The following is a 14,086-nucleotide window of genomic DNA, read 5'->3' on the forward strand; positions in this document are numbered from 1 at the left end:
AAAATACTTTCATAACAGTTGACATACACACACACACACACACACACACACACACACACACACACACACACACACACACACAGCTACTGTTTTTGTGTAATGGAGGCTTTCAGGAGGGATTTTACTGCACACTGCAAGTTTATTAAACATTCTTGCAGAATTAAGCTCTATGGGCGGCTCGCATCTCTCTCTGTTTCTCTTCTCTCTCTCTCTCTCTCTCTCTCACACACACACACACACACACACACACACACACACACACACACACACACACACACACACACACAAAACTAGCCCACACACGAAGGTAACACTTGTTACCTGCTATCTATCTAACTAAATTTCACCTGGTCCACACAATTCGGTATATGCACTCCTGTGTTATTAGTATATAACCATAAACATTTGGAGGCATGCTGTTATAGGAAAATAATCAACAGCATAGTGGTGTGATGTGGCCCAATACAAAGTGGAGTTACTGTTATCACCACCACCCAAGTGTTTTATTCCTTCTATACCACATCAATTTGCCAACAGTTTGAATTGATTAAAGATAGATACGTCATACATTTAACTGTTCATAGATATGTTTAATGTTCTGAAGAGTCTACGAGGCAAGCTAAGTCCCTGCTGCCATATTGACAATTACAGATTTTATATTAATTTATGTGGAGAGTCCACCATACAAGTCCCTGTGAATGATGTTAACAGAGAAATAATAATGTATTAGAAAGAGTGCATTAATATAAAACTGTGATTTGCTTTGCAGCCAGAGATACAGTCTATAACAGTTGCTGTAATACAAAATTAATCAACACCTTCTAACCAGTTAGAATCATGACTTCAAAGGCACCGTGGTATAATGTTGAAGTTTTGAACCTGATTTATTTTTACAATTTGCATTTTGTGCATGTACTATGCATTAATCAACTAGGAGAATGCACCAGTTTAGAGAGTTCTGGACCCAAGTCCAAAGAATGCATGTATGTAGAATGTTAGTTTTGCAAAGACAAAAATCCTTACCTGTGATCCTGAAGAAAGAGTGCCATACATGTAGTAGACAAGAAAGAGGCAAAACAAAAATTACAGAAATAAGAAAAAGCAGCAGTGAGGGTCATAGTCCCATCCATCCATCCATCCATCCATCCATCCATCCATCCATTTTCCATACCGCTGATCCTACAGGATCAGGGTCATGGGGAGCCTGGAGCCTATCCCAGGGAACTTGAGGCACAAGGCAGGGGACACCCTGGACAGGATACCAACTAATCGCAGGGCACAATCACACACACACTCTGAATGTTTGGTTTAGTTTATTATGTAGGAAGGGTTGACAACCACCTGTTTTACCTCCATTTCACATCTGTTTCACCTCCATGGGCTCATCTTTCTTCAATACCTGATTATGTGAAGGTATGTAATTTTTCAGTGATAATAATTATCAACAAAAAGGAATCTTTTTTTCCCTATTCAGTACTAAACTACACTGCCATGCCTTCACTTAACTGCAACATGAACATTTTTTTGAAGGCAATTATGTGTCAAAAAACCGATGGAGTTTGTGGCATGCTGAAACATGCTGCAGACAAGCTGGTGAACCAGGCAAAGGATATGGTTAATATGGGAGATGTTTCATGCATTATTGAATGCTGTGACATCAGTGATGATTTCTCATGTTGAGGAAGATGAGGTAAAGCAAAGCAATCCAGAACATGCACTTGTGTAAGGACTTCCTGTGGTACCCACTGACCACTGTCTCACCTGGGCAACTACGTTACAGTGATGCAAGCTGCCTCTGCTTGTTCGAGATTGCCAGTGTCAGTTGCTTCTAACTATCACCAATGAAAAGCCAAATCAACTGGGAATGTGAAGGCATTATCGGTGAGTTTTTAATCATGATACGACCATCTGAGAAGTGAATGGGAGCCAAGTAAAAGTGTGCACAAAGTTGGGAGGAGCTGGTTCTTCTGGCCTTTTAAGGATGACATTTTGAAGTATATTTTGGATGGATTTCTCCTCCATCCAAAGTTCCTTGATGGCATGTTAAAATAAAGACAGTAAATATGGGCCAAATTTTTTTTTAAAAATCACACAGTGCTTTGGTGTGCTATTGTTTTAATAAGTTCATTATTTTCCCTTACATTTTAATAAATTTTAATTAATAACATTATTGAAAGCTTCAAAGTTCCAGTAACAGAAAGTTTTGCTTTATCAACTTAAAATGGACGGTCTTTTTGATATTCCTTTTGATGGTTCGGGTCTGAATATACACATCTGGTTGATGAAATTTATGAATGTTTTTTTCTGAATAACATTTGTGAGAGTTGATGCCTGATTGAGAGAAATGATAAACAAAACTATAATATCTAATTCCGAGTTGTGTTGTTCCTATGTCCTTGCTTTACAATACTTTTCTTTGTATGACAATATTGAATACTTATATACCCAGTCCATATAGGATTTCGCAGAGGTTTTCTTTTGGGATTGTTGCAGCTAAAAATGCTTGATTTTGCTGCAGCTTTTTCCAAACTTTGCAGATTGTTTTGTGCTTTTTTGCAGAAATCTACATGAATTGGCAAAATTGCAGTTGTACTAAATTGTTTTGCACGATCTTTTACAATGATGTTTGTTGGTAAATGAGACCTTTTAGCTGTCCTCATATTCAATGCATGTGAATCAAGGAGGACTTTGGCTTCAATGTGCGTTGTAATGATGTCATGATGCGCCTTGGTAGCTCCATCAAATATTATGGAGTTTGCTTGATTTTGTGTTAATTTCTGCAATTGCAAAATTGCAAAATCATGGAGGGTCTGTATACCTGATCTAATCCTGATTCATATAATTACATTTTTAGAAATATGATGTGTTGAAAGGTTATATACAGACTTAGGCCTATATCTACCAAAGCCAAAGAAGAAATAGAAAACCGCTGGCTTCAGCCAAGGGTGCAAATCATTATTTGCACATAATCATATATCCATTAAACATGACCTTTTTTTTTTTTGAAGGTTTGCATGCAATCACACACAAACACACAAATTCACAAACACTCGTAGGCATGAGCAACCAGGAACTACAGTTCTGCTACCAGAATTATCAATTCTGTTTGAACGACAATTTTACATTAACTCAATTAAATATATATATATATATATATATATATATATATATATATATATATATATATATATATATATATATATATATATATATATAATTTCATGAAAACACATGCTATTTCTTCTGCTTTATAATAATAGCCATTTGTTTTCAGATGGAAATTTTCCACTTGGACAAGCGATTCAGGGACAGCTTTTTTTTGCGTCTGAAATCAACCATATGCCAACAAACCAATGAGACTGCGGAACAGTGAGAACGATTCATAGCAATAGAGCTTAGGCGCGAAAGCTGTTGTGGATCCGCTCGCCTGAATCACTCCATAAGTGAAACAGATGGCAGAAAATGACAGTTGTTTGGTGAATAAATAATTCATGGACAGTTAAATTATTCCCAAAATTTTATTCTGTCAGCTTTACACCCCAAATGACAAAGAAAGTTATAGTAATGTTAAAATTAATAATTAGGCAATTACCGCACTCATTCTCTCAAATTGCTTGGGTATGCAGAGCATTTGCAACTTATATGGATTGCACACCACTGATACATACATACATACAAGTGCATCTAAAAAATTTAAATATCATAGAAAAGTTCATTTTTTCCTGTAATTTAATTCAAAAAGTGGAACTTTCATATATTCTATATTCATTACAAATAAGGTGAAATATTTCAAGCCTTTTTTTGTTTTAATTTTGATGATTACGGCTTACAGCTCACGGAAATCAAAAATCCAGTATCTCAAAATATTAGAATAAAGAATTTATAATACAGAAGTGTCGCAGTCCTAGGGTCAAGCCACTTCAGAACCAGAGACAATGTCAGAAACATCTTACCTGGGCTAAGGAGAAAAAGAACTGGACTGTTAATTAATTTTTAATTTCATTTGGAATTCAAGGCCCCAGAGTCTGGAGGAAGAGTGGAGAGACACAGAATCCAAGCTGTTGAAGTGTGAAGTTTTCACATGTCATCTGCTGGTGTTGGTCCACTGTGTTTTCTCAAGTAGAGAGTCAACGTATAATGAGTCTTTATTGATCACATATACATATGCACAGTGAAATTCTTTTCTTCGCATACCCCAGCATATCAGGAATCTGGGGTCAGAGCACAGGGTCAGTCATGATACAGCTCCCCTGGAGCAGAGGCCTTGCTCAAGGGCCCAACAGTGGCAGTGTGGCAGCACTAGGGCTTGAACCCCCAACTTTCTGATTAGTAACCCAGAGCCTTAACCACTAAGCCACCACTGCCAATCTAGTGTCTATCAGGAGATTTTAGAACACTTCATGCTTCCATATACTAACAAGCTTTATGGAGATGCTGATTTCCTTTTCCAGCAGGACTTGGCACCTGCCCACAGTGCCAAAACTACTAGTAACTGGTTTGCTGACCATGGTATTACTGTGCTTGATTGGCCAGTCCACTCGCCTGACCTGAATCCCATATAGAATCTGTGAGACACACCAGACCCAAGAAGACAGACGAGCTGAAGGCCACTATCAAAGCAACCTGGGCTTCCAGAACACCTCAGCAGTGTCACAGGCTGATTGCCTGCATGCCACAATGCACTGATGCAGTAATTCGTGCAAAAAGATTAAAGCCCCGACCGAGTATTGACTGCATAAATAAAAATACTTTTCAGAAGATCGACATTTCTGTATTAGAAATTCTTTATTCTAATATTTTGAGATACTGGATTTTTGATTTCTATGAGCTGTAAGCCATAATCATCAAGATTAAAACAAAAAAAAGGCTTGAAATATTTCCCTTTATGTGTAATGAATCTAGAATATTTGAAAATTCCACTTTTTGAATTAAGTTGCAGGAAAAAAAATTAACTTTATATAATATAATATAATTGAATTGAGCTGTTTACTGGGAGATTCTTGAAAAGAATCTGCTGCCATCCACCAGGATTATGAAGATGAGACATGGGTAGACCTTCCAGCAGGACAACGATTAACAGCATACAGCAAAGGAAACTCTCAGTTGGTTTCAGAGAAAAAAAAAAAAATCATGGCATTAGAATGGCCCAGTCAATCACCTGACTTGAATCCAATTGAACCAGATTTAAAGACAATAGGTTTAGAAGAATGGGCCAAAATCACACCTGAATACTGCAGCCCATTAATATCTTCATACAGGAAGCGTCTTGAAGCTGTCATTACAAACAAAGGTTTCTCCACTAAATATTAAATAAATTGCAGTTAGCATGTTCAATACTTTTTTCTTATGTCATTCCAATTTATTACACTTCATTTATGGACTTTTATGTTTGGGTTTCTTTAAATGTGTTGATTTCTTGAGTTAATACTGATGTCTGATGAAAATTTCATGTGAATAGCCTCATTGGAAATATATTTACTGAAAAAAAATGTTGACACGTTCAATACTCCCCCTCACTGTACATACATATAAAGAATAAACAATACAGTGTTCTGAACTTTCAGGACACCTGTTGTGTTTATTGCCCCTAAATGAGCCCCCTTTTGCTGTGTGTGTGGTTGGGGGCTAAATTATTCCACCACATTGTCCAGACAATTAAAATATGGGATAATAAAACATGCAGGAAACTTCTTTGTTAATGAGGTGAAAGTAGAGGTATAAAATACAGCTGAAACCAAGGCTTTCATTAAAAAAAAAATGTATGACTGATTTAATCCTTTAGGTCATTCCTATTACATGGGAATATACACTGTATTTAAATATTAATTGAATATTAAGAGTATGTATTAGGAATGCACCAAATGTTTGGCAACCGAAATTATTAATTGAAATAAGTGAAAAGGCCGAATAAATTTGACCGAACAATGACGTGTTTGATGATGCGCCCAAATAGCCTAGCAACCAGAGTGAGACGTGCTAACGTCATGACCTCGATGAGGAGGCGCGCGCATGTATGAGCTACGTGCACGAGCCACGTGCTTTTTGGATGTTTACTGTGAACACGTGCGTTTGTTTTGTTTCTGTTCCAGAGTATTCTGTCACGTCGCGAGACTTAAGGGAGTAGAGCACGGAAGCAGGTAAAGACGTATTTATTTAAGGGAACATAACATGAACAACGTATCTAACTATACTATATCTACTATAATACTCCGCGAGGTGTACAGGGACGCGAGCGGTATATATCCCCAATATAATCAGCCGTATAGAACTGAATAGAACCATTTTTTGCACTCTTGGTAATGCACTTTTTAATGCACTTTTTTGTTGTAGGCCACAGAGTGTTACATTCTTTAAGCAGTCAGTTATAGGCCTAACATAGGCTATTCAAGGGGGACTCAAAGATGACCACATAAAAATATTTTTATTTTACTAATTTATTTATTTAGTTATATTGTGCCTTGTTGGTAGCCTATGCCTGCTGGAATGAAAAAAAATGTTCAGTGTTAAAAAATATTTTGAAATTGTAGTTTTTGTAATTGACTTTTTTCTTTGAAAAGCAAGACAAAATAGTAAAAAGCACATTTTGACTATTTAATTTATGCAATGGTGAAAAAAATGGCAAAATAAATGCAAAAAAACGTGAAAAAACGTGTTCAGTATTCGGCCTTCGGCCAAGTTTGTCATTATATTCGGTTTCGGCTTCGGCCAAGAATTTTTGTTTTGGTGCATCTGTAATATGTATAGAATTATATTCATTTGGAGCTTACAGTATAATTAGGAGTAGCTACTTTAACATGCCATTTACGTGTCACTTCCTGGTTTTGCCAGCTCCACTTTTGTCAGCATTCCCTGATGGCTGCTGGCCTGTGTATGAAGAAAATGCATGTTCTCCCTGTGCTGCGGGGACTTCCTCTGGGTACTTCAGTTTCCTCCCTGCATGGTAGGCTGCATGGTAGGCTGATTGGCATGTCTAAAGTGTCCATATTGTATGAATGGGTGTGTGTATGTGATTGTGCCCTGCGATGAATTGGCACCCTGTCCAGGGTATACCCTGCCTTGTGCCCATAATGTTAGCCAGCTGGTGCATGTTTATAGGCTACAACCATTAAAAACTCATAAAAAAAACCCCCTAACTTTACCCCACATTAGTATTCGAAAGAAATAAAAAATAAAAAACAGTTTTTATGTGAACGGGACCTACAGTTTATGATATCTATTTTTCCTCTTACTTTGCCCTGATGAACACTTTTCTGCACACAGAGACTTTATTTGGGGAAATTCATGAAAGACCACCAAGATGAAGGCAATTATATTATGAACAGTTATTACAGCAGCTGGCCAATACACAGCAAACACCTCTTTCTATCCTTAAAAGAACATAAATTCATGTTTGCTCTTATGTGAGAAATGTGTTTTTTTTTGTTTTGTTTTTAAACACTCATTGAACCTTGAGCCAGTAGAGTGTCTGTAATAATCAATCATTATCTTGGAGTGAAAACTAGCAACATTTCACTGAATTGACATAACAGAAAAGCTAAGCTTTGATACATTTACAGTGTAACTCATTGCTTTACCGTATGCATGAAAAAGAATACAATAAGCATAACATGAAAACGAGAGTCTTCATTTCTTTGCTTTTCATGTGACTCTAGCCACAGTTCAGTAGTTCACACCACCGATTAAAGTGTAAGGGTTTATTATAAATGTATACAAATGTGAATTGTTTTAAAATTGAACTAAGACAGTACTCAGGCACCACTATAATCTTCTGTAAACAAAAACCAAAGCGCTCAAAGTTTGAGTGTGTCTAAGCTAAACAGAACCTTTTAAAACATCATATAGATCTAAATAGCAGAATTTAAGTGTATTCACATTTTCTTGAGAAATTGCACCCCCACTTCAATTCATGGAAGAATTCATTAAATTTCTATACTAGCAAAGCTCCAGTGCAAAGGGTAGCACAAACTTTCTTAGGACTGAGCTAAGCCTCATGCTAGCATTGTGTTACTGCTGTCAACCACTGTGAACCTGTTTGGAAATATACCCCAACCTGGAAAAGTGTTAGTACAACATTCAGTGCTAACCATTAACCTGGTTGAAATAAACCTCAGAGCTATTATAGTGCTAATTGTATGACTACATTGGAACTGAGCTCCTAGCTAGCATAATGCCAATACTAAGTCAAACACTCTGAGACAGGGTAGTGTTAGCTCTTAGCTATGTCAGCACCTAACCTGGTTGAAGCTAAATTCTGAAATTACAGCCTTAAGGCAACAACTAATGGTTGAAATCAAACTCTACACTAGCATAAGTGCTAATTCATTGCTAGCTGGCATCAATTACAGTCTGGGAGAGCTACATCCTCTGCAGAAGGCCTTGAACATGGACTTAACGAGATAATTGTATCCAGCTGCTTGGATAAAGTTGTTGCGTCCATGAAAACAGGGTTCTGACGTTTCTCATTTCAACGGTGAGCTGAAAATCTAGAAAAACACAAGGAAGGTTTTCTGGGGTTATTCATCTGCATTTTTTTTCCATCCTTTATGCACCGTAACTGGAAAACAAGCATGGACAAGGGAAATCTTTTTTTTTCAGATGAGGTAGATATTTGTGGTAATGGTTTCAACAGGCAAAAAAAAAAAAAAAAAAAAAAAAAAAAAAAAAAAAAACCCTTTACTCTAAAACCAATATTTTGTTTCAGTGCTTCCTGCCATTATAAGGTTGGAATCTGACAGTGTAACAGCTCATCAGAATTGAACCACACAGAACACACAACACACATTTAACCACTGAGCACACTCCTAGCTTTAGCTGTAACACAAGATGATTATTATTGTACAATATTAATATTAACGATGCTCATAAATTGGCATGATGTTTGTAATTTGATGCACATTGATTCTGATTTAATTCTGATCAGCCAATCACACATTTTACAGTTTTTTTTTTTTTAAGTACAAAATTGTTTGAGGTCATGTAATTGTTGAATTAATTAAAAACTTGTGCTCTCAATTCGAACAAGCTGCTCAGTTCCTAAGTCTCTGCGATGTATGTCTATGGATAAATATTTTTTGATGGGGATTACTTCATTTTCTACTCAATTTGATCAACCGTCAATTCCTACCCACCAACCAGCTCTCCCCTGTCATACAACAACTACCAACTGGAGAGGGTGAGGGCTAACACACACTTTCTCCAAGAAATGCTGATGCCAGCCAACTGAAACTTTTTGAACTGCTGTTCCTATAGTGGTAGCTAAACAATTGGAGGAACGTGCTATCTGCCCTCTTTCGCATACACGAGCTCACAGAGGCCCATGATTCGCTAGTGTTGCCAGCCAATCTTTCTGACTTGGAGCCCAATCATGTATGGTAATGGCATTATCGGGATTCGAACTTGCAATAACGTAATGACAAGGTGAAAGTTTTTCTATTGTGCAAATCAGGACAATTTTAGATAGACATTTTAATTGAAGTGTTAACATTGGGATTAGCAAGTCATTGTCTTGCTGATCTTGGTTTTGGTTCTTGATATATCTGACCTTATCAAGGTGGGCACAGTGTCTTAGTGGTTAGCATGTTTGTCTCGCATCTTACAATTGATCTCACAATTTAAAGATGCCAATTAGACAACAACACATCAGCCTACCAGACATGTGTTGGCTGACTGACATCTCGAAATTGTTTGTAGTGTGCGAGAGTGTACCTTGCAATGGGTTGGTGCCCTGCCTTGTGTCCCACGTCCACACTATGCTCTCTGCAACCCTGTGTAGGATAAGCAGTACAGAAAAAGGATGGCTGGATATAACAGCCTTTTTACAGGCAAACAGCTAAATCCGAATGCACTAATCAAGTTGTCAAGTTCATTGAAATAACTGAATTAGCCCATTTTGAAATGATCAGGATTAGTAAAACAAGTACTGATTACAACAGATACTGATTAGTAATTAGTATTAGTAATCAGTATTAGTTACTGATTAGTAATTAGTACAACAGGTACTGATTAGTACAATTAGTCTTCAATTTGTTAAGCGACAAGCAAACAAACGACCCCCTAATCACAATGTTAAGCAAATTAGTAAAACTCTTGAAGGATTAAACTCTAAACCAGCTGTTATTCCTAAAGATGAATCTTGATTTCATAGACACTTCAACTGTGACACAATTCCCAAATACTAAACAGATTACAAACACAAAATATTCAACATTTATGCTTGAAATAACACCTCCAGCCCACCAGAGGGTGACGTCATCTGAGTATTGATCCTGATCCTGATCCTGAACCTGAACCTCTGCACTTCCTTTATAGACTTATTTAAACACTCATGTTTTCTTGTATGCTTTGGGTAGTCTTGCTGACTTCATTATTAAGAACTGAGTTGTGTTTTGATTGCTGTTTCTCTGTGTACCAGACCTTGGGTGCCTTTGTTTACCTTTGCTGTTTGGATATCCCCTTTGTTTCTGTTCGTCATACTGTGATTTGGCTATTGGTAATTACAGAATATTCAACTCATTGTCAAAACTATTATGAAGGGATCTGAAACCTAAGTCATTCTTCAGAACTACTGACGACTAATGACTAATAAACAGGAAGTTAATTATTTTTTAAATTGTGGTTAATGTAGTTATTGTGGTTATTGTACTGAAATATGGACAAAGGAAATGACTGCATATTTCATGCATGTATTTGTAACGTAAATTAATTTAGGATTTGTATTGTATCTGTTTTACATTGACTTATCTCAAACTATGAAATCAACCAATATTGGACCTAATTGATCAGTCTTTTTATATTTCTTTTTTTATAAGCCAAACTGAGCTAAAAAAGTTCCACTGGAAATGCCGATTTTCTTCATACTTGTGTGTGTGCATGTAGATGAACGCCAATCATCTGTGAAGTACCGGGTCCGCACATGCCACATCTAATTTGCATTTGATTACACCCAGAAAACCCCATAAAGGGTAACGCTCACACAGCTGAAATGACAAGTAAATGGCAAAGGAACATTTTCTCAGAGGTAGAAGTGAATGTTATTTTGACTTGCATCTATGGCAGTAATGTATGTATGTGTGTGTGTGTGTGTGTGTGTGTGTGTGTGTGTGTGTGTATATATATATATATATATATATATATATATATATATATATATATATATATATATATATATATATATATATATATCAGCATAACAACCCCATATACAATCCATGCTAGATTTGTAGGATGGCATGTGTGATAGGAAAAGGAAGTGCATTGATGACACACTAAGGAGTATACAGCACATTGCAGCTTAAGACATACCAAATCAGTCACTTATGGATCACTTTAATGCTAGTTTTAATAAGGAATTGCACAGCAATAAAAGAAGATACCATACAAAAGGGAACCAAGTTACACGCCACCTGAGCCCATCCTCCTTTTATCCATACATTCTTAATTGCATGAGTGGTCTTATTTATCTTAATTTATGGATTTATTAGGAGGCCAAGCACTGAAGGTGTGTTCCTTTTCTTCTTCTTCTTTTTCCGGCTAGATTGTCTATGGCAGTCCATAGTTCTGTCTAGTAAAAAGGACTGAAATTTGGTACACTGTTTGGCAAGGATCTAAGGAACATTTTGACCAAATTTTGGCTACCATCGGGTCAAATTTGGGCCTAATTTGGAAGTATGTTTATGGTCATAAATTTTGAACCATGTATTGTAAATTAATATTTTGCTTGCTTTCTTTATTTTTTAAAAAATATTTCTTTAGCTAGGGTTAGGGGTTAGGGTTAGTACCTTTTTATGAAACAACTGGGTTTCAGAAACATTTCATTAAATTTGTGTGTAATTGGAATACACAGGCTAAATTTGACAGTGTAATCTGTATATAAAAGAGCAGTTTGTATATAAGTTTGCATATATCTGTACATAAAAGTGCAGTAACTCGTCGTGATTATATTATTTAAAGCTGATCAGTCGAGGTTTACATTAGTTAGTCTTCTCATGCATAAATTTACACAAACTCATGAGCATGAGTAGGAAACCTTTTTCTGAAATCACAGGATTACCAAATACCAAATTTATTGTGTAAATGCTCCTACAAATGATTTACAAATAAATTTGTTTGTATTTAGCTTGATAAACCAGGTTCATTGTTTGCACAGTTGTCTAACATAAACTGAATGCTAAATTATTTGGTATTTATTGTAATTAATTGTTGTTTATTGTCTCATCTGGCATTATTTCATCATTTAAAGAGACCATGTTATTTAAAAACACTGACTTATTTTGCTGTATTTGTAATTATTCCCAAACGAATTCAAAACAGATATCTATCAGAGCTACAAATAAACTATGTAAATAGTATTTTTTTTTAAATTATCCTAAATATCTAGGTTCCAAATCTGCACATAAGATAAGGTGTTCATCAGATCCTAGATTCAAACCACCAAACAGATAAAACAAGAGTTAAAATGGGCTTAAAAAAAGAGCTCCTGCATTATATACATGTGATTTTTATTTTCTGAAGTAAAACCATCTGATGTTCTTGATGTTACTGACTTATTTGTTCATAATTTAAAAAAGTAAACATAAAAAAGGCAACGCACTGTCGAAATTTTGTCTGTTTTGATTTAACTGGCATTTTGATTTAATGGCAAGAACATTGTTTACCCTAGTGACTACTTCCTGGAAGTGGACTAATGCAATGCGCTATCATTTAAAAGTGTCTTTCAGAGGTTTTTCAGGCCTTCGCAGATGTTTGTAGTCTTTCTCTCTCTCTCCTTCGTGGTAGAAAGTTTGAACAATGGCTCATTCTCCTGCTGTAATTCTCCATCACTGCGCTGTGGCTTTGGCAGGAGCAGAGGCCTCCAATTTCAACCACATGTTCTCCTCTCATCCGCACGACCAGAGACTGAGAGAGGCAGACTGAGGGTGAAAAGATGCTAATGTTGAACAAAAAGGCATGAAGGGCAGAGAGACGACATTGTTGTTGTTATTATTATTATCATTTACATGTAACTATAAGGGGGCACAGTGGCTTAGTGGTTAGCAAGTTTCAAAACAATTAGGCATTATAATTAAATGTAGCTTAAAGGACCACAGTTTGACTCGTAGCAGTACTGTGTCCTGGCTAAACTGTGTCCTGGTGCAATTTCTGATCTTGAATGTATTAAACCCAACACCTGAGGAAGCTGATAAAATATTAATAAATTGCTTTTTACTGTCATCTGTAAGCAGCAGTTCCCTGATCTGCGAAAGACATTGTTTTGAAACATAGTTAGCTTGCTTACTCGGTCACATTAGATAGATGATAAAAAGCTTGCCGGAAAGTTTCACAGGGCATCTGGTTCAGGAGCTGAGTTATGTTCTGCAAATTGCTATTTGTTGTTATAATTTCTGAATAAAAATTACTTCTTTTTCCAGCAGGCTTTTTTTTTTTTTTTTTATGTTTTCCCAGTGTTTCTGGGCCATAGTGGTAGGGTTCAAATGAAAAGATGCATACAGATTGTGGCATTGCATTACACTGCCAGTAAATACGTACACTATCTGCAGTGCTTTGTCAGTGTGTCAGTTCCTCATGACACTGTAGCATACTGTATGTTTTCCAGGTGATTCTCACCCTGCAGTTAAGAAGGTTGGAATAGAATGCTATGTAACTGTGGTCCTGTGATCCCTGGATAACCTCCAGGGTTCCTTGTCATGTGGATTGAGAAAAGAACCTGGCAAGATCTTGCGTGAATGAAAGACAGAGGTATTTATTGCTAATACTGCATCATACATCATTATGTGACTTTGCACAGGAAGGCATCCAGGTGATTCTTACTACCCCTGGTGATTTTCCAATGTTCATAGAACCAAACTAGCGGTTTGTTTCTTATATAAAACATAATGAAAGGCAGAACCCAAGACCCTAGACATATCAGCATTTCGTGGAAGACTGGCTTGGTGTAGTTGCATCCTGTTTATTGTACTGGATGTACGCCGCAAAACAAAAAAGTATTCAGTCACAATGAGACTATACATATCCAAAAACCGCTCCCTACTCCCTACCTAGTGCACTATATCTTGGCAGCCTGCCATTTTGTAATCATGTCATCGTAGCG

General features: G+C 36.6%; 1 long non-coding RNA gene across 1 annotated transcript; it reads left to right on the forward strand.

Annotated features, from left to right (window-relative positions):
- Window positions 1-6,060: 6,060 nt before the first annotated feature.
- LOC128634912 (uncharacterized) lies at window positions 6,061-13,621 on the forward strand. The gene is made up of 3 exons (XR_008397828.1): window positions 6,061-6,137; window positions 6,829-6,916; window positions 13,592-13,621. It is a non-coding gene; the product is annotated as an uncharacterized LOC128634912 (long non-coding RNA).
- Window positions 13,622-14,086: the final 465 nt, after the last annotated feature.

The sequence above is a fragment of the Ictalurus punctatus genome, chromosome 2, assembly GCF_001660625.3.
Source record: "Ictalurus punctatus breed USDA103 chromosome 2, Coco_2.0, whole genome shotgun sequence".
Lineage (NCBI taxonomy): Eukaryota > Metazoa > Chordata > Actinopteri > Siluriformes > Ictaluridae > Ictalurus > Ictalurus punctatus.